Source organism: Penaeus monodon, chromosome 35 (assembly GCF_015228065.2).
Source record: "Penaeus monodon isolate SGIC_2016 chromosome 35, NSTDA_Pmon_1, whole genome shotgun sequence".
Taxonomy (NCBI): Eukaryota; Metazoa; Arthropoda; class Malacostraca; order Decapoda; family Penaeidae; genus Penaeus; species Penaeus monodon.
Window position 1 is genome coordinate 35165514 of NC_051420.1, and position 26292 is coordinate 35191805.

Below are 26292 nucleotides of genomic sequence, written 5' to 3' on the forward strand. Positions count from 1 at the left end.
ATAACCCTTTAAAATCCCCCAAATACCAATCCCCAATTATATTTTGTCTTTCCCCACTTTCCCCTTATGTCTCGTCCATACTTACCTCTGCTTTCCCCCACCTATCCTCCCTTCACCGACCTCCCAACCTATCAGACATCCTTACAGAATCCCACACTTTCTGCTTCAACAACCTATTTCTTTCCTCAAACGCATACATATCCTCCATCTAATCTAACTCCTTACCCACCCGACTCAAACCCCTTTCACTCCCCAAATTTTCCTTTGCCCAGTTTTAGACAACTAATCACTAACTCAACCACCCTTCCCAACATTAATTATAGTGCTACATGACCTTAGTTTCTAGCACATTTATCTTGCTTTTAACATTAACCATTAACCATTAACCCTATGCTTGAGACACCAATCCTCTTTTCCCCCCTCACAAGAAATCCTTTATCCCCCAAAACTCCCCAACCAATATTCAAGATTACTTAATGAACTGACACTCAACCTCCAAACTTACAAACTCCTGCTCCTTTCACACTCCAAGTAACTGTGATATCCATCCTCCTCCTAACGATCCCCCCCCTACACCCTATCCTCCAAACCCCTCCAACAAGCCCATCCCCCCCGACCCCAACCCCACCCACATTGCCCCCCCACCACCCCCTCTATCCCTTCCATTCCCTCCTGGATAACACGTGAATCCCTTATGTAACCCTCCCACCATCCCCTCTACCCTTCCACTCCCCCCTGGATACACACGTGAATCCCTTAGTCACAAGTACCCCCTTCCACAGACCTTCTGTCTCCTAATACCCTCCTAGTAGAACACCAACTCCCACACCTTTCTCCATTCTCAGACCTCTCGGTCCTTATCCCACCTCTAGCTGCTTCCCTTCAAAATCTCCAAAACGTACTACAATCTATATCACTAAAGTATAACTATCTTCTTTGGGGAATATTCGCGGTTTCCGCTCCCACAGACCGACCTTTGTCATATCCCTTTTCCCCTTATAACCCATCTATTGTATGCCTTCAAGAGACCTTTCTTACACATCCTCCAATACCAATCCCCAATTTCATTTTGTCTCTTCCCCACATTCCCCTTTTTGTCTCGTCCATACTCTGCTTTCCCCCACCTATCCTCCCTTTACCGACCTCCAACCTATCAGAAATCCTTACAGAATCCTACACTTTCGTTTCAAAACCATTCTCTTTCCTCAAACGCATACATATCCTCCATCTAATCTAACTCCCTTTCCACACCCGACCCTAACCCTTTCACTCACAATTCCTTTGCCCAGCTTAGACAACAAATCACTAACTCAACCACCCTTCCCTAACATTAACTAAGTGCTCCAGACCTTAGATGTCTAGCACATTTATCTTGTTTTTTAACCATTAACTATTAACCATTCTTAAGGCTCCTTTGGTTCTTGTATGTCTTCACCAGGATTTTGTTAATGTGGATTGTGCTGAATTTGCTTAGTCTTTCTGAGCCCCTTTTCTTCTTCAGGAATCGAGCTTAAACCGTGGGTATAGAATTGTTCCCAGCACCTAAACTCTTCTATCTTCATAGTGCTCAAAATGTTTCTCTACAGATTTCAGTTAAAAAATGGATTCCATATGGTTTAGATGAAATTTGAGGCCCTAATGGGAGGTAGACCAGACTTGCAGTCACAGTGGTTGCTTCAGTGACAATCTGGGGCCCTCATATGGCTCAAGATTTCTGGCATGTCTTTAAGTAGATTATGATCATCTATGATTCTAAAGTTTTGTTCAGGAATATTAAAACAATGATCTAGCCATTTTCACTTGGGAATTCCATCATGTTGCACAAATAGAATCTAATTTTTCTCACCTTCCAAAACATCAGCAGCAATGGTGGATTTGTGTCGAAAAAAATAATAATAACTTTGAGGCTTTACTGAGAGCCAATTTTAATTGCCCTGCTTCTCGTAGACCATCCTTTATTACAAGTTGCAGTGAGGGCGAAGGATGAATTGTACTCAGTTGGCAGAACTTGTATAAATCATTTTTTTAAACCATATTGTAAACATCCAGGTCCACTTCTTCAAATTCCTCTTCTGAATCAAAATTTCAGAATCATAAATATCTTAAAAAGGCAGGAAGTGAAAATACTGATATCTTTATTGTCTTTTATGATGTTTGTGTTTTTTATAGTTTCCTTATATTCTTCCATAATGTTGTGTACTGTGTGGCGGCCACGGAAGCATTTGTAGCTCAGAACGGCCGTTTTCAAGGGGCCGTTCATGGGTGAAATGAGCAGTAATTTTATGTGTAAAATCTCATCTGCCTATAGGACCAAATGTCAAGTTCGAGTCTAACAGCCTGTGTACACTCAAGTTATGCTTTCACAGAATATCTAACTTCAGTGCACCTATTTTGCTGTGTTTTTCACCAGGTGCTTTCCAGTTTGGGATCTGGTGCCGAGGATCAGTCATTGAAGTAAGAGCTCTCTACCCCAAACAACAAGGTTGTTTGCGACAAAAGGACAAGTGCATTGTTGAGTTGCTGTTGTCTAACATCGATAGGCGAAGAATTCTTAGGATATTTGACAAATCCATCCAGATTTGATTGACTGTAGTTGCTGTTCTCCCCCCGGGGCTGTGACTTTTGCATGCTTCCTCATACATCTGGTTTATGTTTTCTCTGAAAATAAATAATGTAAATTAAATATCTGAAATGCATAGAGTCTCATATAAAGGAAAACAAAAACTATTGGTTGGTGGGGTGATTACTTTTACGTCTTAGTTAACTTAAACGTCACATCAACATACGAAATACTGAGATGGCGAACATACGAAACCGACTCCTGCTACCAGCCCCCAGATACCCCTTTTTTCCAAATAGCCATAATTCTCCCAGTTACTCATTTGAAGCATCAAAAATAACACACGTAACAAAAATATAACATGTGTAAAAATAACCAATGGTAATTTGAGGATCAACGTCTCATTTTGGGAGAGGGGTAAAAAAGGAAAGGGCTGCCCTCCGTCTTTCCCATAAAAAATACACACTTGGAGTAATTGCAGATTGTGACCCTTAGAAAAACACTTTTAAAAAATGAGCCTTCCTTCATATATTTGTGCAGGTTGGAAGTTACATACTTAGAGCAGGAGTTTCGCTTTGCAATGCTTGCATTCAGCTTAATGTTGGGTTGTGTAAAGTTATCACAAGTCCGTGAAGTCGTGGTCGACTCCTGCTTGTCTATGCTGTAGTGAATGATACCAACGAGCCTGCCAAATGGAACCGCCCTTTAAAAGGTGCATGACCTGAGCTCCCTCTCTGAGGTGAATCAGTCTTTGGGTGGCTGACTCATTTGAGAGGGATGAACAAAGGGTTCCAAACAATTATGCATATCTTGTAGGTGGAAGGGCCCATCCCCTCTGGTCTTTCCCAGGGGTTCTCCCGTGTTTGTCGCGCGCGTCTTTGGTTTTACCCGGGCCCGGGTCAGATCAATCGACTGGTCTCCTTCGGGAGGCTAGGGTCAAGCAGTCATTTTCGCCGTTGGCATCACACAAGTCCCGTGAGTACCGTTAGAATGGCCATTGGAGATGAAGGAATGAAGAGTGGAACGCGTTCATGCTTGTTGAGTAATGAGGTGTTGTTTTGGCCCTGTATTTTGCAGCATGTTACCAATTGAGAAAATACTACATAATTATGTCCCTTTACCCTTCACAAAGTTCGCTAGAATCTGTTCACAGTGTATATAATTTTTACTTCAGTAGTGTACTTGAATGTACTTGGTATTTTTTTCAAAGTACTTAAAGTCTAAGTACAAATACAGGAACAAGTTCAATTAAATTTTTTAAACTCCAAGTAGAAGTACAAATACATAAAAATCGTACTTAAGTCCAAGTACAAGTACAAATATATGTGCTTGGATGCATTGGCCTGTAAGGGACGTGGAAAATAAAAAATATTGAAACTTCTAGCATAGAAAGGTTCACTTTAACAAATCAAGAAATGCCAGAAAGGGATTAAAGATTTTAGATAATTTAATATATATAAAATAAACTGTTTTCTCTTGTGTTTCATCTTCTGTTACCTGGTAATCGGAAAACGTTTTTTGTTTTTATCTCAGTCATAAAATGTTATTTATTAGAAAGGTATATACTCAAGGGTTTGGAAGTGCATTGGTTCATTCATCAAATAAGAGATAAATGTATGATCTTGAAAAAGGTAGCGGGAAATAAGGAAAGCTGTAGGCTCAGAGTGCTTCTGTGAAACAAATTAAATAAACGCCCGAAAATTTTTAAAGTTTGACATTTTCAATTGGCTGTGGTTACGTTTACGGCATTGTAATGCGATATCTATTGACTATTTTTTCGAGAGTTTTCGGCGCGCGTGTGCAGGTGGAATTCACCGACTTGCTGTAATCACAGTACCAAATCAGTCACTATACTGTTTAATGCAGAGGGCTGTGACCCCCCCGCTAGGGGTTTTCGGCTCCTCCAACACCCGCCCAGGAAACAATGAATCCTCCACGTATTCACGGAAGGAGAGAGAGAGTTGGACAGACTCTGCATTTGTTTTGGTATTGATTGCAAGGACAACATAGGCGTTTTGTTAGTGTTGTTCCTAACAGGGTGAAAATCAGCAGGACTGAATTGGCCTTCCAAAAGGAACATGGAAAGTAGGGAAGAAATTGTCAGTGAGGAGAGGCTCCCCAAATGCCAGCTCAAACATACCTTTTTTTGCAAAGGAAGCGTAGCCGCTTTTTATGCGTGGTTTGTGAAAGAATACAGAATTTTGTAAAGGGGAAATTTCCGGAGATGATCATTTCTGAGAGGGGGATGTGACAGTTGTGGTAATAATCCGGCTGGATCCCGTGAGAAATTGGGTGGTGCGATGTGGGTACAGCGGCGGAGCGTGCTGGAGTATTCCTACTCATTGCAGGTAATTCCAACATGGCTGGGCACCCAGCAAAAATTTGTTAGATTTGTGGCACGTAGATAGGTTAGAACAATCATTCTGAATCTTGCAGGAAAGGGGATTGGTCGAGTGCATAGCCTTTATGAAAGATAATAAGTTGTGGGACTCAGTAAAAATAGCGAAAGAAGGGAGCAAGTAGTCTACATGTGTTTTAAGGGCAAAAAGGAGAATATACAGTTCTGTAGTAGGACACTGGATTCAGTAAGGAGGGGGTATTTGAAAGTGCGAATTGGGGAAATTACTGCGAAACCAGCAAGTGAGGTGGATTTGGAACCATAGAAGGGGGAATCTGATTTTTGGGGGTCAAGGGAAAAAAAGAGGAGCAAATTTTGGGGTAAGGTATGAGCCATGGAGGAATGGAATGGATAGATAAAGGGGAAGGGGAATGTTTGTCTGATAGTTATGAATCTGACGCCCGACAGTTGAAATAGATGTAGATGTAGTTGAGGAAACATAATTTTGCCAAAATAGTGTTTTATGTTCCGGATTTTACGACCAACAAGCGGATACTCTTAATTAAGAGTAATGTGGGAAAAGGTCGGGGTCAGGGAACCGGAGAATTTGATGTAGGGACAAGCCTCATTGCCCCTAATAAGGGTATAAAATCTTCATTACTGGCCATGGTCAGTCTTTCATTCTTTCAACACGGCTCTCACAGCTTACTAAATGGATAGAAGAAGCGGTTGGAGAAGAGACAGAAACAAACAAAAAGGGGGAGGGAAAATTTGACCATACAAAAATTAGTTGAGTCGAATTGAGGCCCGATGCAAGGGAAATCCCCAGCATTAGGTCTCAGCCCTCAAATCCTAAGCCCCCCCTCCTCGTCAACAACGGACAAGGGATTGGGGGAGGGGGTGTAGCACTGTACTGATTAATTATTTTTTTAATGAAATTTTTTGCTGCATCAACATCTAAGATCATTAGCGGCGTATTCAAAATTCAGCAATAGGGTGGGACTGGGGGTGAAGCTACCGGAAAAAGAAGTGTTTTTGGTTCAAAAGGGCGATGTTTTAAATTTTCCAGAATGGTTAATAGTCAAAACAAATTGTATAGACATCACAGATCATATTGCATTATGATAAAGTATTGTGGGGGAAAAGGGTAAAAATGTTTTAATAATTTAAGATAGTGGACAGAAGAAAGGGATGAAAAAAAGAAGGAAAAGGAAAGGAGGAGAAAATAAGATCAAGCAAAATTAGTTAAGGCAAGGGGTGAGGTCCAAGGTAGGGGGGTGATTGACCCTCAGTCTCCGTCTCCTAAGTTGAAGAAAAACACACAAGTAATAGAAAACCATACACAGATATGGGAGCAAGTGCCAAGTGTGGTGGCGCTCCCAGCGGAGGGCCGGAGGTGGCTGTTCTGAAATGAATTTTCTTTTTATCCCCAATCAGCATCTAAGGACATTTGCGGCTAATGCAAAATATAGCAATTTTTATCTTTTTATTAAAAAAAAAAAATTTTGAGGTGTCATAATCTAAGGTAAAAGATGATTCTTTAAAGCGATGTTTGTGGATTCCCAGAGTGGTTAAGGGTTTTATTTAAAACAAATAAATGTGTTGACAAAGGCCATATAGCATTATGATAACGTACTGTGGCGAAAAAGGGTAAAAATGAGTTTAACGATTATAAAAAGGGGATGAAGAAGAGAAGAAAAAAAAGACCATAAAAAATTAGTTGAGGCGAGGGCTGAGGTCAAGGCAGGGGTGATCCCCTCCCTTTGTGCCTCCGGTTCCTAAGCCCCCCATAAAAACAATGAACAAGGGATTGGGGCAAAGCCCCCAGGTAAGAAAATATTTTGGTTCAGTTAGACTTTATTAGTGGTTTTCCAGAATGGTTAATGGTTAATAGTTCAAACCATATAAATGTGCTAGACATCAAGGTCATTTTGCACTAGGGTAAATATAGTAGCAGAAAATGGGTTAAGAATTAGTTAATAATTAGGATAAAGTTAGATTTAAAAGTAGTGAAAGGATAGAGCGGGTGAGTTGATGGGGTATATAAGGTAAGGTTGTTAAAAGGGTGAGGAGTTCAAGGGTTAAGACAATTAGATCAAAGTGAGGATAGGATGTGTAAGTGGAAGGAGAATAGGTTGTCTAAGGAAAAGGTAAGAGATTCTGAGAGAATGCCCAATAGGTTAGGATGTTGGGGAAAGTAGGGACAGGATAGTAGAATATGTGGGAGTGAAAGAGGAACATTGCATGAGGAGCAAAGAAGTGGATTAGATTGTGACATGAGATAAGAATGAGTGAGACGAGTGTGTCCAATGCGTAAACAGGCAAGAGCAGTTTCCCAATGTCAGTTCTTATTTGATGGTATTGATCACAGGAGGTAGGTTTTAAGCTATGCAATTTATTAGTGGACCAGGCCAGGCCAGGCCGCGGTGGCCAAGTGGTTAGAGCATCGGACTCAAGACTGTCAGGACGGCAATCTGAGTTCGAGGGTTCGAGTTTTCGGCCGGCATGTTGTTCCTTGGGCAAGGAACTTCACCTCAATTGCCTACCTAGCCGCTGGCCCAAGTCAGTGCCGGGTAAATAGAGATGGTGACTCGATAAAAACACCGGGCGGAAGGCAATGGCAAACCACCGCTCTAAATTGCCAAGAAAATCATGGAAATCCATGATCGCCAACATCCTGGTGGGACAGAGCACTTAAAAAAAAAAAAAAAAAAAAAAAAAAAAAAAAGGCTAGACCAGAAAGACTGCCAGCAGGTGAAGAGGAAAGTATGAAGTGAGGGTAGTAGGCTGAGGCTGATATATGTGAAAATCTGGGTTGATGGGATGTGGACAATGTGGCCGAGTGTGTTAGTGTATCTGCCTGTTCATTGCCGGGGATACCAGCATGGCTGGGTATCCAGCAAAAACTGACAGTTTTGTGTTGTATATTAAAGTTGTTCCTGAATTTTGCGAAGAGGATTGATTGATTGAGGCTGTAGAGATTGTATAAGAGATAATTAGTGAAAGTCATGAAGGATGAGGAAGGGAGAGAAGACGTGTTCTCATACAAAGACGATCACATACAGTTCAATTGTAAGGATGCTAGATTCAGGTGGAAGTGGAGAGTTGAAGGTATTCTAAGGAAAGATTACAGCAAACCAGCTGTATAAATGTGAATGCTGGAGGAGTCAGTTGAGGCATGACTGAGAAAATTATTGAAAAGGATAGAAGGGAGGTGTCTGATTTTGGTGTATCAGGGAAAACAGAGGAGCATTTACAAGAGGAAGGTATAACCCAAGGTAGGTATTTACGGGTAGAATAAGGTAGGAGTCAGAGGTGAGGATACTGTGAATAGGAGAGAACTGCGTCTATCCAGACAGAAAAAAGAGTGGGTATAAATGGAACAGAGGTAAAGGTAGTGAGAAGGGATTGAGGGACATTTAGTTTAGAGAGAGAGAATTGATGAAAACGTGCATAGCCCCTGAAAGATAAAAGGGCACGCATCGACAGAGGGAAGGGAACCTGATTCACATATAGGCTCTCAACTGGATATGAGCAGAAGGCGCCTAGGGTTAAGCATAGACCACAGTCTATCATCATCATCAAGGGGCTAACGCCGATGGGGCGCATGGCCACATCCACCTTTGCTTCTTACTACTAGGGCTCCAGGCAGGCCCTTGGTCCATCTCTAATTCCTTGCGACAGGTCTTGTCGAGCTGCCCAAGCCATGACTCCTGGGTCATCCCACAGGCTTCCCCCACCCAAGGTGTCTGCAAAGAGACAGCCTAATGGGCAGGGTCATCACAGGGAAACGAACTAGGTGCCCATATAGCCTGAGTTTGGCAATCCCGGATAATGCAAGTAAATGTCCCATGCCAGTCTTACGAGGTAACAATCATTGGACATGTGTTACTGCCAACTGACCACCCCGTGATCCGGCGAAGAGACTTGTTACAAAAGGCATCAAGACGAGACTCCAAGGTACTAGATAACGTCCAGGTTTCGCTTCTATAGAGCAAAACTGGCAATATCAAGGCCTTGAAGACACATAACTTGGTCCTTCTGCATAGGTACAGACATCTCCAAATGTCGAGTTCATGGCCGCTGTTGCCAGGCCAATCCATCTCTTGACTTCTTGGTCTAACAGCCCTGAGATATGGACTATACTATCAAGGTATGTAAAACTATCTGTAACTTCAATGTCCTCGCTGCAAGCATGGACCGACTGAACAGGTTCCCCTAACAGGCCCAAAGTCCTGAATCTTGATCTTGGTCCAGGCGACCTCTAGGCCTAAGGGCTTTGCCTCATTGCTAAATGCATCAAGAGCCAACACCAGTGACTCCAGGGACTCAGATAGGATAGCAACATCATAGGCATAGTCAAGGTCTGAGACCTTGATATTGCCCAGTGTTGCTCCACACTGACTATGGATAGTAGCTCTGCCCATTATCCAGTCATACGGTGTTGAAAAGTGTTGGTGCAAGGACCAGCCTTGTCTCACCCCTGAATTAATAGGGAAGAAGTTTGACAGACCCCCACCACAGTTATTTTCAGTACCGGTACAAAGGCTTGCTATTAGGCCAATAATCTGTGTCAGAATTCCCGAGTTTCAGGATCTCCCATAGCGATTCACGATGCACCGAGTCAAATGCCTTCTTGAGGTCGATGTAGACTGCAAGCAACCCGCAACCAAACTCGCGACGGCATCCCACAATTACTTGATGCGCTAGTATTCGGTCTATTGTGGACTTGGCAGGAGTGAATCCAGACTGCTCTATTCTCTGATGCCTCAGTAGGTGGTCACGGATCCATTTCAGAAGAATGCGGGCAAAAATTTTGCCTTGTTTTGCTGAGCAGTGTATTACCATGGTAGATGCTACAGTCCCACTAATCCCCTTTCCCCTACCAGAGAGAGATGACACTGCCTCTCAACAGGTCAGGGGAATGGTACCAGGACTGCCAGATGGCAGTCAAGACTGTATGCAAGCCCTGAGCCATAGGTTCACCCCAACCTTTAGAAGTTCAGCAGGGATATCACATATGCCTTCAGCTTTACCACTCTTCAGCTTGAAAATCACCATCCTAACCTTTGTTAGGGTAGGAGGTTCCTCACTAATGGGTGGGTCCAGCACGGGTATTGTGACATCGCTTGTATCCAAGCTAACTGTTGGAGGGTCTACCCTTTACAACAGCTCAAAATACTCAGCCCAACATTCATGAACCCCAGCGTGATCTGAGATGATCCATCCATTCAATGATTGGACTGCAGTCATCAGCAAGGTGGGCTTAGAGTTCAGCTTTCTCAGGGCTTGGCAGGCAGGGCGAAGGTCATTTACCAAGAAAATGGCCTTCAACTTTCTCAGCAAGGTTCCTGATGAATTGTTCCTTGTCCCTTCTCAGCAGTGTCCGAGCCCTGTGCACCAAAGAGCGACACAAGACCTGATTGCCATTCAGCCAAGCCATGCAACACGCTTTAGTTTTCTGCCTTGCCTTGGCTGTTTTGTGCTTGAAGAACTCCCACAGAGCAACTGGGTCAGTCAGGTTGTCAGGTTCTGTGAATCAGTCAGAGACTGCCATGATGAACCCATGGACACACTCCTTCTCCCTTAGTCTGTCCAAGTGAAACACCTTAGAGTGGCCACTGGAGGGATGAGGAGTTTTAAAGTGGACCTGTAGGGCAGCCACAACCAGCCTATGGTCAGTTCCACAGAACTCGGCACCCCAGTAAACTCTACAATTCTGGAGGATCCTCCAGAATGTTGCTGATCCCCTTTGGCCATGTCCAGCGATGCAGGTTGGAGCGCTAGTACCAGGAGCCAGAGATCCTCGTTCTCTGGGACATAGCTAAGTCCCGGAGAAGGAGGCTGTTCTCGCTGCTGGGATCAGCTCCCAAGCCATGGGGGATGACAGACATCTCATAGCCAGCTTGGTCACAGCTGGAAACCGCATTAAAGTCGCTCAGAACATTGCGAATATCTCCCCGGGGCAATGTCTGGTGCGAGTTTGGTATAGATGCGAGTTTGGCGTAGAACACCTCTTTCACATCGAGTTTGCAAACATCAGCAGGAGCCTACACTACAATAAGAGAAACGAAGCCAAAGGCATGCTTCAGTCTCAGTGCCATAATATGCTCATCAACTGGTGTTACCTCTACTACCGAAGGCTAAAGTCAGCTGGAGATAGCTATGGCTACACCCTGTAGGTGGTGACCATCACTGCAGCCCAGCCAGTAGTAGGTGTACCTGCCGATACGACCGTACCTCTCATCCATCCAAGTGTCTACCCGGAAAGCCTCGGGCTGTCACTCTGGGTGCACACCACCTTTGCCGCTCCCACTGATGTTGCCCCAAATAAAAGGGGTCAGCGGGCTGTGGGGCCCCCTGTCCACCTAGGGACAAGTAACTCTCGTTCCCATCCTGCACCCTAACCTTTGCCCTCTCAACGGGATCACAGCCCGCCTTGGCTTGCTGGGTGGGAGGAACAGTATAGTAGATGGGTGGTTGGACATCTACTATTTGTATTGGTTGTCTTATCTCTTTGGGGAGTGTTTGTTGTGGGTGTGAGTGCCCACAGATAGGCTGGGTGCTAATGGTGAAGTCGAAAACCAACGGGGGAGCCAGCAGGCTCCCCAGTCGGCTAAGGACTGGGCAGCCCTTGTGTTGCTGCTGCTGTTGTCGTGTTCTGCTGGAGTATCAGGGAATGCTGATCTCGGTTCGGATTCTGCAGCTCAAGTACACTAGCACTGTGTACCGGGAACGAGGGGAGGCCACTGTCCAATGAGAGTGGACGTGCGGTGAACATGGCCTGACCCAACTGGGAAACTACGTTTTATGAAGTTGCCGGAGGTTATCTGAGGAGGAGGATGGCAAAGCCCCCCTCCCCCGAGTCGCCCAAATACCCAGGGTGGCTAGAGGGCAGGAGTTGGTAGGAGCTAGGGTGTGCCCACGCTCCAGTGGGCATAGCTCGTATCTTGGGGCCTCCTATGCTCCGAGATCCCCACAGTTTAGCCGGGGACCGCAAGGTGCCAGCTGAGGCGGGAAGGCATGCAAACATTAACACTATTAGGCACCAGGCCATCGTTTCACATCACCTTACACATGAAGCACCCCCCCAGTGGGGATAGTATCAAGGTGAGTAAGAACATGGTAGAGGCAGAGAAATAGATATGACAGCCACAGTCAAGAGTGGAGAGGATCGGTGAAGTATGGTGATGAAGGAGAGTTTGCAGTCAGAACTCCAGGATATATGAAAGTCTATAGGAGTTGGATGGCAGTGATTTTTTTTTTTGATATAGAGGATGTGATCTTGTCAGAAAGTTTGGAGTCAAAATTGACTCCAAAAAATTTGGCTATGGAGTGAAAGTGGAGAGGGGATCATATAAAGAGATGGAGGTGAGGACCCATACCTGATCAAGGAAAAAGGATGGCAAAGGATTTGGGGGTGGAAAAGCAGAAGCCCTTTGGGCAGGGTCAGGGAAAAGATTAAAGGTATTTAGACGGATAGTTGACCCAGGTAGGGATAGAAGGGGCCGTGTATAGATGAATAAACATCTAATATTGGGGGATCAGATACCTGGTGGTAAAACAGGAATTAAGCCATTTTGGATCTATTTGGATTTCATGTGCTCAAGCACGATGGAAAACCCAATTGAGGAGATAGAAGAAAGTTGGATTCAAGGTACCACATTTGTCGCAGATTGACCATTCTCTCTACAACTTGCACAAGTAGTTAGTCAGAGCAATGAGCTGGTAGTCTTGAGGGAGGGTGCGGATTTTTTAGGTTTAAGGAAAGGTAGAATATGAGCGAGCCAGTATGAAGTGCAGTATGAAGGATAAGGATACAGAGTCATATGTCATAGCACAGGTAATGAATGCCGTCAGGCCCTTCACGTGTATTGTGAAACAAACTATAAGGCAGAAAGGAGCTCAGTAGAGGAAGGGGGCATTGTCAGGTCTGTAGAAGATAAGGAGGATTGGAAGTGAGTCCTTGGCTGTTTTAATGGAATAGTAGTGGGGAAAAGGTGAGAGTAGTTCAGTAGCAACTTGGAAGGTTTAGAAGAGATGTTATGGAATTTTTTGTCATACTATAGAAAAAAAGTGTAGAGGAAGTAGTATGGAGAATTATTTTTCCTGGCTTTAAAGATTCGGCTGTGCAGAAGATGAGCTGATTTTAAAATGATGAGGGTATGTTGGCTGGGGTATTTGCTTGTAGCGATAAATTCCATGAGCACACTTCAATGAAAGTTTGGTTAAAAAAAAATTTTTTTAATAAAAAAAGGGAAAAAAAAATTTAAAAAAAATTAAAAAAAAAATTTAAAAAAAAAAAAAAAAAAGGGGAAAAAAAAAAAATTGATAAAAAAAAAAAAAAATTTTAAAAAAAAAAAAAAAAAAAAAAAAAAAATTTTTTGGGGAAAAAAAAAAAATTTTAAAAAAAAAAAAATTAAATTAAAAAAAAAAAAATTTTTTTAAAAAAAAAAAAAAATTTTTTTTTTTAAAAAAAATTTTTTTTAATAAAAAAAAAAATAAAAAAAAGGGGGTTTTTTTCCCAAAAAAAAAAAAGGGGGGAAAATTAAAAAATTTTTTCCCCCAAAAAAAAAATTTTTTTTTTAAAGTGTTCTTTTTTTTTTTTGGGGGGGGGGGGGTTAAATTTTGGTTTTTTTAAACCCAGGGTTTTTTAAAAAGGGGGGTTTTTTTAAAAAAAAAAAAAAATTTTTTAAAACCCCAAAAAAAACCCCAAAAAAAAAAAACCCCCCCCCCAAAAAAAAAAAAAAAAAAAAAAAAAAAAAAACCCCCCCCCCCCCAAAAAGGGGGTTTAATTTTTTTTTTTTAAAAAAAAATTTTTTTTTTTCCCCCTTTTTTTTTTTTTTTTTTAAAAAAAAAAAACCCCCCCAAAATTTTTTTTTTTTTTTTTTTACACAAAAAAAAAAGGGGAAAATTTTTGGAATTTTTTTAAAAAAAAAAATTTAAAATTTAAAAAAAACCCCCCCCCCAGGGGGGGGAAAAAAAAAAAAAACCCGGGGGGAAATTTTGGGCTTTTTTCCCTTTTGAAATTTAAAAATTTTTTTAAAAAATTTTTTTTGAAAAAAAAATTTTTTTTTTTTAAAACCCAAAAGTTTTTTGGAAAAAGTCTTTTTTTAAAAAAGGGGGTTTTTGGGGAAAAAAATTTTAAAAAATTTAAAAAAATGGTTCTGTTATATGATTACTTAAATGCTTATCTGAATCCTAATATTATTTAGTTTTTAAAAATTTTATTTTTAATTTTTGATATCAAACGAGCATTTTCTTGTAACCCTTTATTACTTGATGAATATTCCCTCTTTCTTGAGAAGTGTGATTTGTTCTGATCAATTCTTTAGATTCCATTATATAGTTAGATTTACAAATTTACATTGACCTATTATTATTAAAAATTTTATCTGGTTTGAAATTATAGTTACTATTCATATCCAATAAAATTCAATAAATACTTGTATATTGGACTATAAAATTGATGAAAAACTTTAGTTTTTAATCATGTTTTATTCTATTTGATGTTTAAATAATCCAAATAGGATTACATTCATCTCAAAACGCCCACGTACAATTGTAAAGAGCTAATGTTAGAAAGTGCAAAGAGGTCTTCAGACAAAAATTCACGAAGGATTATGGTTTAGAATATCCCAATTGCTCGGAACTAAGCTGACAAAGACAGTGTTAGAGAATCACTTGTTAGTGGTAGTGAGGAGTAATCAGAGAAGATGTACGATAACAGAAAGATTGTATTATGACAAAGGAAGTCTCACGAGCTTAATAGTGGGTTGAGAGTTGAGTGTTAAACAAGTAGGTGTAGAGTTAGTTGGGTAATTGCCATTGATGCATGGTGGCAGGGCAAATTCGTAGAAAATTGAATAATTAGAACAGAGAAAGGGTTCAGAGATGTAGGATCAAGGAAGAGATAGAGTATAGTGAAGAAGTTAGAAGAGGGAAGTATAAATAAGAACTGTATGAGATCAAGATGGAGGTTAACAGGATAAGGATAGAAGCTGATGAAAAGTTTATGGACAGAATGGAGTAAAATGGATGAAATTGATATAACAGAAGAAAATAGGAAAAGATGAAGACGGGATATTGATATATGATAAATTATTTAATAATTTGAGGGAAATGGACTTGGATAGGTGGAAGTGGTAAAAGGCATGATGCAGTTGTGTATTGCAATTCACTGGGGTTTGTTTGAGGATGAATCTCCTTATTACGTGGGGGCGTTATGATTGATTTATGGTTAATAGTACATATTTTAAGATGAAAAGAGAAGGATCGATATGAACGGTGGCGTTACGGAGGAATGTTATCAGGGATGGAATTATTGATTTACGGGGGAGGTTTTGGTTGGATTTTGGGTTTGGGGAAATGTTAAATTTAGGATGTGGAGTAAGATGATTGAGAAAATGTAGGAGGGTTGGAATTAAGGGGGAAGAATTTGAAAGTTACCAGTAAGAATCAATGAAAATTAAGTAAGTTAGCAGGAGTATGAAATATAAACGGTAAAGAATGGGGAGTAGAAGAGGAAGTATTCTTGTGTTTAAAAGCTGGAAACTCTTCTCCTCCGGGACCTCTACTCCTGGGGTGCTCTTCAGCGTCTTCGCTCTTTGTCCCGTGCTCTTTTGCTGGCCCCCCCCCCGACCCGGGGGCGGGCGGCCCCGGGCCCCCCCCCCCCCCGGGGGGCGGCACTCAGCGGCCCCGGGGGGGAGGGAAAGCCGGCTTCTCTTTTTTTTTCAGCAAACCTTCTCTCCCCTAGTACATTGGGTTCTGGCAATATCACAGAATTTCACAGCTGCTCTCCTATTTTGCTTTCTGACTTTTACGCGGCTTTTGTCACCTGCATATTTTTTCTCTATGACCGCTACTTTCATCAGCAGAGCGGCACGTCAGCACCTCTCCTTTGTTGAGCAGTTTTATCTAAAGCCTGTTTAACTCTCCTTCCTTGTTTGTGGTTTTGTTTCCAGCCACCAGTTTCGTCCTTTGGTTGTTCTCTTCCACGGTTTCCGCTTTACCATTCTGCTTCTGACACTGATGATTTTGTGCCTGCCACCGGTCATGATTTTCTTTACTGCAAAATTTCTCCTTGCATAACCTCTATGGTCCTTCGCATTTACTTCAAACTATGGCACAGGGGACAACGACTCTGGGTACGGAATTTTTTGTTAATGGCTTCTGTTTGTGGATTCTCAGAATGGTTACTGGTTAAAACAAAAACTGCTAGACATCAACGGTCATTATGGCTCTTATGATAAAGTTATCATGGCCAACAGGGCCAACAATGAAGTTAATGATTAGTATAATTGGACAGCAAGGGATGAGAAAAGAAAAGGAAAGTACAGTGGGAGAAGAAAAGACCTAGCAAAATTAGTTGAGGTGAGGGCTGTGGTCCTAACATGGGAGTTATCCCCTACACTGGGTCTCCTCCTCCATCCCTAATCCCCATGACAATACAGTTGGGGCGAGAGGAGTTCTGCCTGTTGGGTTTTACTAACCAGTTTTTTAAAAGTAATGGAGTTATTTTTCCATTTAACCATAATAATTGAAAAATTATCTATTTTTTTTGCAAAAAGTCTAACACACCAACATCTACGTTCATTAGCAGTATATTCAAAACTAGTGATGTATGATGCTTGGGCAAAGCTCCCAGGTAAGAAAAAGCTATTGACATCAAGCTCATATGGCCCATGGTAATTGAGAACAAAATGAGCAGGGTATAGTTATAGCTGAACGGTAGCTAGAGAGTGGAAAAGGGTAGAGAGGGGAAGCTGATAGGTACAGCATGAGGTAATGGTTGTTATGAGGGAAGGATTTTAGGGTAGTATGAAAGCATTATGATAAAGTTATAATGGGGAACACAGCAAAAATGAGTTTTAACAATTAGATAAGTGACAGACACGGGATGAATAAAAGGAAAGGAGAGAATAAGACCATGCCCAACTAATTGAGGTGAGGGCTAGGACCAAAGTAGGGGTGATCCCCTATATATATATATATATATTATATATATATATATATATATGTATATAGTATATATAATATATTCATGTATATATATATATTCATGGGTATATATATATTATATTATATATATATATATAGTAATATATAATATATATAATATATATATATATATTATTTTTTTTTTTTTTTTTTTTTTTTTTTTTTTTTTTTTTTTTTTTTATTTTTGAGGGGGGGTGCTTTTACAAAATTCATAAGGGATTTCATCTGTTGTAATGGTTAATGGTTAATGGTTTAAAAGCAGAGAAATGTGCTAGACTCTAGGTCATGCAGCATTATAGTTATGTTAGGGAAGGTGGGTTTAGTTAGTGATTAGTTGTCTTGAGAGCGGGCAAAGGAATTGATGAGTGAAAGGGTTAGGGTCGGGTGTGGTAAGGAGTTAGATTAGATGAGGATATGTAGCGTTTTGAGGAAAGAGAATAGGTTTTTTTGAAAGCAGAAAGTGTGGGATTTTGTAAGATGTCTGATAGGTTGGGAGGTCGTGAGGGAGGAATAGGTGGGGAAAAGCAGAGTACGGTTGTTTCAAAACGTGGGGCAGGACATAGGATGTGTGGATTGAAAGGGGAAAATACATACGGAACATAAGGGTGGATCAGAGTGTGACTCAGATAGGATGTATTAAGACGGGGTGGCCAATCGTAGCGGGCAAAGAGCGTCTCCCGTCTGTTTCCGATGATGGAGCTGACCAGGAGATTGATTGTTTTCCGGATGTAATTTATTAGTGCGGAGGCTTGACCAAAAAGATTGCCCATCGATTATACAAGAAGTCTTAAAGTGTGGGGTAATAATCCGTTGGCTGGAGATACGTGAGAAGCGTGGTTGGTAGGATGTGGACATAGCGGCGTGAGCGTCTAGTGTATCTGCCTGTTGCATTGCCGGGGATTCCAAAATTGGCTGGGCACCCAGCAAAATTTGATTGTTTTTATTCGTGTTGGACAGGTAGACACCAGTTTCTGGATCTTACAAACAAGGGGGTTGGTGATGTGTATTTGACTTTATGAGAGTTAATGGTTACAGAGTCATAAAAATTGTAAAAAGGAAGAGGAGAGTGAGTATGTGTTTTAGAGCAAAAAGGAGTGCATACAGTTTCTGTAGTAATGACACTGGATTCAGGAGGAAGGGGAATATTTGGATGTACGAGTTGGGAAGATTACCTGCGAAAACCAGCACCGGAGGTGATTTGGAGCCCGCAGTTACGTGAATACTAGAGGAAAAAGAAAATGAGTGAGACATGGTCAAGGCAAGTGTGAGAAGGATAGTAGTGAGGGATATTTGATTTTTGGTGTGTCCGGGAAAACAAAAGAGCAAAGACGGGGTGAGGTATAAGCCTGGAGGGATTGAATGGACAGCGAACGGAGAGGTTGGCAGATGAGGTAGAAGGGGAATGGGAGAGGTAGGGTATCCTGCCGAAGTGGAGAAAGGAGTAGGTAAACATGGAGATAAGCTAAGGTAAGAAGTAGGGATTGTGGGATAGTTAGATTTAGTGAGGGAATGTTGGAGGAATCGAACATAGCATCGGAGAGAGAGAAGGGCACGACGTCGATATAGATATGGTATGCCTGTTCAGTGTACAGGCCTCAACTGGCGAGGAGCGAAAGGCGCCTATGCTAAGCGGACCACAGTGATGGACTACCTGTATCAAGATTGGCAGGAGAGAATTTGTAGGCAAGAGGAGTAGATATGGCATCCATCTCAAGAGTGGAGAGGATCAAAGTACCATGAAGATAGGATAAAAAGAAGAGTTTTGCATCCTGAGCCCGATATATGGGGTAAGTTTTTAAGATTCGAAGGCAGTGTAGAGCTTTTTCTTTAATGTTGTAGAATATGGTCTTGCTTGACAGTTTGGAGTCAAAAATGACACCTAGAATTTTGCCAGAGGAACGGCTTTTTTGAGTGGAGTGCCATATAGGAAGCGTGGGGGTAGGGTCCTACACGTGAGCGGAGAAAGGATGGAGAAAGATTTAGAGGTACAAAGCGGAAGCCATGGTTTGTGGCCCAGGAAGAAACTGATGAGATTGCATTTGAAGGAATTGGTAGGGTTTGGTAATGGATGTTGTCTATAGGTATAGATGGTTACATCTCAACATATATGATGAACGCGGGCCTCCTGATGTAAAATGAACAATAGGCACTTAAACACTACGAAGGAGTAAAGTGGTACTGAGCACACTGCCTTGTGGACACCTTCGATTTGAGGAAAGAAAGATGACGTGGCAAAAGCAATTTTGACCTGGAAAGTGGCGTTGGAGAGGAAGGACCCTTTATTAGAGACACCCATGTTTCCACGTATGCCTAGAAGAGACAATTATCGTATCATATGCTTTTTCTAATCAAAAATATAGCTTATACGGATTCATGGCGTGCAAATCAGAATGTAATAATATGTCCTCAAATGACAGGGGGTCAGCTGTGCTTCTGGCACGGCTGAAAACCGAATTGGGAGGGAGAGAGAAGATTGTGAGATTCAAGATACCACATTAGTGGAGTTCACCTTCGCCCAACAGTTTGCCAAGCATCTAGTTAGTGCGATAGGGGCTGATAGTTTGAGGAGGGTACGCGCGATTGATTAGGTTTCAGGAAGGGAGGATAAGAGCTTCTCGCACATTATAGGAAAATTTCCTTATGTCCATATGTGGTTTGTAACTTTTTAATTGGAAAGGATAGGAGGAAGTGGGAGTTGCCGGAGCAACTGTAGTGATACGCAGGGCCTTCATGAGGTGTGGCGGCACGATTGTAGGGCACATTATTTCAAGAGGAGACATGGAGCCTTATAGACTCAGCTGAGGATGGAGTGAAGGTAATGCGGGTTTATAACGACTTGGATAGGATCAGGAAAATGAGGTTATCTCGAATATGGAGGACGGGGGCAGATGGGATGGGATGTTTGCCTGATAGTTTATGGATTCGAGCGCCAAACATTTTGGATAGATTGTGAGGACTGTAATTGATGAAACTAATTTTGCCAGCTAGTTGTTTTACTATTCCGATTGTACGACGAAGAAGGCAGATGCTCTTTTAAAGGAGTTAAGGGCTGATAGTTGATTTTGGGAGTACCTCTTTTGTAGCGTTAAACTGTTCCAGCTGCACGTTTTAACAAAGTGCTTTAGTGCAATCAAATTCCACCATGGAACACATTTGGAGTATATGGTCTTGAGGTTTCGAGGATAGCATGTAATGTGCAGCTCTTAAGAATGTATTTGTGAACACTGTATCATTTCTGAATGGAGGTGATGAGATGGAGTGTGTATGAATAACAGAGATTGAAGTGAAAAAGTATGCCAGTCGGCTCTAGCAAAGCACACGTTGGGAGCTAGAAAGTGGTACGTATGAAGTAGGAGAAAGGAGAACTGGAAAGTGGTCACTTAGGGGAAGTGGTCTAAGACTGACCAGTGGGAAATCTAAATGAAGAGAAGGGGACATAGAGAGAAGGTCAATGCATGAAAGAGATTTGCGTGCGTGTATCAAGTGTTGTGGGGCGATCTGAATTTAAAGATATTGAGGTCGTCTGTGGAGAGAGAAGCGCTCTAGAGATCGGCCTCGGAGTTGTGATAGAATCACCGCCAGAGAGTGGGTGTCAGGTTAAAGTCACCACTATGCAGGAAGGTGGTTTGAAGTTGGGAAATTATATGTTTTCAAAAGCAACAAGTCACTGGGGTGGTGAAGGGGATAATAGACTGAAATCATGTGATCCAACGATGATAAGATACGAATTAACTGTGCAGGACATTGTTTGAAGGGAGGTGTGACATAAGGTTTTTTCTGATTGATAAGTATGGACGGACATAAAGGGAATGTGGGGAGAGACAAAATGTAATTGGGGATTGGAATTGGAGGAATTGTACGAAAGGTTCTTGAGCATACTATAGATGGGTTATAGAGGAAAGATATGACGAGGTCAGGTCTGTAGAGCGGAAAACCGCGAAATATTTCAATGACGGATAGTTTATACTTTTACTGATATAGATTGTAGTAATGTTGGAGAATTTTTTGAGGGTAAGCGCTAGAGGGTGGGATAAGGATTGAGAAGGTCTGAAATGGGGAGAGGGTATAAGAGTTGGTGTTCTACTAGGAGGGGTATTAGGAGACTGAGGGTCTGAGGAAGGGGATCTTGTGACATAAGGGATTTCCGTGTGTATCCAGGAGGGAGTGGATGGATAGAGGGGATTGGGGAGGGTTAATGTGGCGGGGTTTGGGGTCGGGGGGGGATGACTGTGTTGGGAGGGTGTAGGAGGATAGGGTGTAGGGGATATCGTTAGGGGAGGATGGATATCAGCAGTTACTTGGGTGTGGGAGGGAGCAGTTTGTGCTTTGGAGGTTGAGTTGTCAGTTTTCATTAAGTAATCCTTGAATATTTCAAATAGTTTTTCTTCTTCTGAGTTGGTTCGGGAGTTTTTGGGGGATAAAGGATTTCTTGTGAGGGGGGGACTAAGGACTGGTGTCTCCAGCATAGGGGCAAAGGTGGAGGTGATTGTGGTGTAAGGGGAAGAAGGGGTGGAGCGTTTGTTCTGTCTGTTCGGGTAGTGCGAGAGGGAGAGGGGAAGGTGTTGGGTTTTAGTTGGGATTGGGTATCTGTAGTAGAGATTGGGTGTCAGGATTTAGGATGGCAAAAGAGTTTGACTGAGGAGGTAGGAGGTAGAAGAGGGGAGTTTAGATGTACGGGGGTTGGTTTAGGAGATGGTAAATTTGCAGTATACTGGGAGTGAGGGTAAGAAAAACCACATCGACGTGGCTTCCTGTCTGGCTTCAACGTAGTGTGGTCCAAGATTTGACTCTGAGTTGCTACCTCAGACTACAATTTGTAGGTGGGAACAAGCCCCTTAAAATACATTATGGGGGCCGCACAGTTGGCACTGTGCGTGATTGTGCAGAGCAGTAGATCCGGTATGTCCAGGTTGGGCACATAGTGGGCATCTGCTGTGGAACGGCAATGATTTTGGCTGGTGTCCTCAGAACGCTAACAATTTTGGCACTGACGTGGAGCAGGTTGGTATGGACGAACAGGGAGGGATTCTTCCCCTATGGTAGCTGTTAAAGGGAGGTCATGTCTAACAGAAGGTAATTTATGACTATATTATGGGTTTCCTTTCGAGACCGTCTGGGGGAAATGGAGTAGCATTGTACTGTGTTGCATCACATCTGTGGACAGGCAGTAGGTCTTCTCCACAATCTGACCAATCCTTTGTCATAGATTGGCAATTTGCTGGGGAATTGAAAACTGTTCCCGGTGTGCAAGTATTGAGGTTGGATGGGGTTCTGCAAGGGATGGGGTTTACCATATACGTCAGATTAGTTTTGTTTAATGCCTTATAGCTTGGTTTTCGGATGTTTACTGTAACAAGACGGGAGCGGTTCGGGTCGGCTACGGAAAGAGACTTACCTACTTGTTGTTTTGGAGACATTGTTGGAAGAGAGGGTGTTGTCAGCGTAGAGCTGTGGGAGGAGATCACGAAAATCGGTCCCATTTGCTGCGCTAAAGAGAGTATTCAAGATTGTTGTAGTATAGGGGTAATTATAAGGGCGGGGGCGTGAGAGATGGAGTAATTGTTGAGGGGAGAGTGTTTATGAGAGGTGCAATAAGGCTGTAGGTATTTCATAGGAGGAGTGGGGTGGTTGATGTTGGAGGTTGTGGGGTTAGAGGTGTTGAAGTTGAGCATGATGGGAGAGTGGAAATGTTCCTTAAGGGTTGATTGTTGGCTACTGTACTAGTAGGCATTGATGAGGGGGTAGTTATTGCAGTGTTCGGAGCCGTGGTCAAAGGAGAGCCTGGGGTCAGGGAATCGGGTGGGTTTACATCGTTGGGGCTATTTGATAAAGGGGCAAGCTCTCACACCTTAGGAGGTGGATAGCAGAAGGGTTTGGTGAAGGGACAGAAACGAAAGGTGGGAAGGAAAAAAAGACCATGCAAAATTAGTTGAGTCGAGGGCTGAGTCCCAAGGTAGGGGAGTTCCCCATCATTGGGTCCCAGTCTCCGCCTCCTAAGCCCCCCACGACAACAACGGGCAAGGGATTGGGGGGGGTCTGGTTTGTAACTTTGTCTTTTTTTTTTTTTTTTTTATAACAGATTAGTTCCTTCACTATTAAAATCTTTAATTCTGCTTTTGTTGGTGAACTTTTTACTATCATTTTAAAAAATTATTCTTTGGGTAATTCAAGTTACTGTTCAATTTCCAGGACCCGTTGACTGTTATTCAGCAAAGGGTAGTTACCAACTCTATCTTTACCTGCATTTTTTTATATGAAATTCCAAGTTTTTTGGCTGCTGCCTTAAAATCTAGTCATGAGTAGAAAGTTTCCCAAATATTTCCTGTTTCCATATTTATGACATTTCTTGATTTGACTTGCAGTTTTTAGTGTTTTAATGTTTTTATTATATTTGGCTTTTTCCTTCATTCATTATATGCCTTGTTTCTTGGTTTGATATTTATGTTTTTATTCCATCACATTTTGTTTTCTAAATAACATTGTCAAAATAAAAATTACTTTTACCCTTTTTTTTATTATTTACTTACTTTCCTTATTTAATTTATGTTACTGATATCTTTGATCTGTTATCCATTCCCTCTTTTTGGGGTTATTAATGGGCTTGCTGGAAATTCTAATTTTCATTGGTCTGAGCTTTATCATTGTGGGTAGCTGGTCACTTGCTTAGTTTATAAATGATACAATTTCTAAGTCAATTGTGAACCCTTTCCTGCTTTGGTCTCTGCTGGTGGTCTGACTAGAAGTTAGTAGTATTCAGCTGCTTGATTTAAACCAAAATAACTTATTCAAATATTCCAAGTATTACTTGCTATTCTATAATCTAATTGGGAGGTCCATAAAGGGTGATGAGCATCCTGTTATATATATATATTTTTTTTCCAATTGGTGTTATTTTATCTATTGAAATTTTTCTGAAATGTCAACATCTATGGTCACTTAGTGGCATATTCAAAATATAGTGATGGGGTGGGGCTTGGAAGGCAAAGCCCACGGCTAATAAAGCATTTTTGGGTTCTTTGGGGTGATGTTTGAGGATTTCCAGAATGGTCAAAACAAACAAATGTGCCAGAGAAAGGTCACACAGCATTATGATAAAGTACTGTGGCAAAAAGGGGTAAAAATGAGTTAAAAATTAAGATAAGCGGACAAAAAAAGGGATGAAGAGAAGGAAAAGGAAAGAAAAGACCAAGCAAAATTAGTTAAGGCAAGTGCTGTGTGTTGTTTTATTACCCTTTCCGAGTGTTGGTAATTTCCCATATTTAGTGCTGTTATTGTTGCTGCTGCTATTTTTCTGTTTTTGTGTATTGGGTTTTTAAATGTTGTAAATGCTTCTAATTTCAATGCTGTTTGGCATTGCATTGTTTTTTTTTGATTTCTGTACTTTTATGTGAATATGATATTTTTGTCATATGCCGTGGGGTTTCCAGCACAAGAAAAGCAATGAGGAGGATTTTAAGTCTTTATAAACCATTTGGCTGTAGTTGCTTTATCTCCTCCCTTTTTCAGGACATGATACCATGACTATGCAAGGTATTTTAAGCATTATGAGAAAGGGGAAAAATATTCTGGAAAAATAGATATGAAGTGTGAAACCCGTTGTTATTTTGTTGGTAGAGGATTTTAATATTATTCTCAGTGACTTGACTTCTATTTCTTTACAGATTTTATTGTCAGTTGTACTTTTCTCTTAATGTGGGAACCTGGGTTTCCCCGATCATTTCCACTTGATTTCAATGAAGCAGGTTTTTTGCACTGCACTTCCCAGTCAACAAGATTTTCTTTGATTTAATCAAAGGCCCTACCCTCTTTAAATCAGTCACTACATACCTTAATGCCTTTCCATCCCCATAGATGCTCAGGGAATTTTGCATTATGTATTTCTATTAGCTTGATTTTTTCAGTGCTTCAGTTATTTTTAGTTGTTTATGGAAGCCTGAAGGAGTGACTGATAAATGTAAATGTACTACATTCTCTCGCAGGGTACCTTGTGTATGATGTGAAGATTTGGGATTCCATGGCTGTCTGTCAGTTTCTTCATTTCCGCTTGTCGGAGTAGGGTAATCTTCACTGTGGCTGTCTCTACGTCTGATGCTCTTTCTGCTTTTGTAATTCCTTACATGCTTGGACCAGGCACATCACTTGGATCTAGTTAAAGAACTGAGTTCATCCCTTATTAAACAAGGCTCATGTGAACTGTTTACTCTGTAGGGTTTTGTAGTCCTCAGGTGCTGAACAGAAAATGATTTTCATCTGCTGGCAATTTTCTGAAAAGACCTTCTTTATGGGGTTTTTAGATTCTGAAGTCTATATCCATGATCTATGTTTCTTGATTCTTTTTGTTGTTGGAGATTTTGTATTAATCTATTTGTTTTGAACTTTGTAGGAAGATCTTCATTTTTTAGTATGTAGAACCTCTTAGCTGGTGAGTATTCTGCTCCTGTTAATAAGAGAAATATGTTTGGATTATAAATCTTTATTGTCTATAATTCATCAAATAATTTCAATTTAGTGCCTAATGGTAAATATATAAATGTGCTAGACATCAAAAATCATATAACAATATTGTAAAGTATTGTGCAGGAAGGGGTGAAAATGATTTATTATGCTATATGAAAAGTCATACAGACCTATAGTATAGCGTCTAAAGGGGTTTTTTCTTACACTGTTTGTGAAAGTCTACTGATTTCCTTTTTTATATTTTTAGCAAAAAGACTTAAAAGGGGGCCCAGTTCTCTGGTGTGTTGCATGATTTTGCACATCTGTAGTTCTATTTTCTTTGGTGTTGTCTGTGGTAGGTTTAAGGAGAACCTGGGGAGTGTATACAAAACACCCTGATGCACGGGGTTAAAGGCTACAAAGCAAAAAAAATATAGACATCAAAGGTCACATAGCACTACAGAAAGGTGCAGTTAATGGAAAGGGTTAAAAGAGGTGGGTTCGTTGATAATTAAATGTGCTACACATCAATGTCGAAAAATAGTTCTGGATTGTATGGCACTGAAAGGGGAAAAGAAGGGTGAGGGTAGAGGGGTGGAGTAATAGATTAAGGTAGGCATTAGTAAAGGTGATTAAATCAAAGTTGCCGAAGGGAAAGTGGGGGATTCTGTGAGGATATCCATAGGGTAAGGAAGAGATTATCAAAATAAAAGGGGGTTTAAAGGATAGAGAAGTTGGGGAAGTATCAAAAGGGGAAGTTTAAGGATACAGGGAGAAGGGAAGTGATACAGATGAACTATACAGGCAGTTGTCAAGTAGCATAGATGATCTGGCTGGACGGCAATTTTGGAGGAGTCTAAATGCAACAATTTGCCAACAAGTGGAAGGAATGGGGGGTTTGGGATTACAGTTTTTGAACCTTTTATCAGAGGGAAATTTTCTGACAGGCAATGGATTC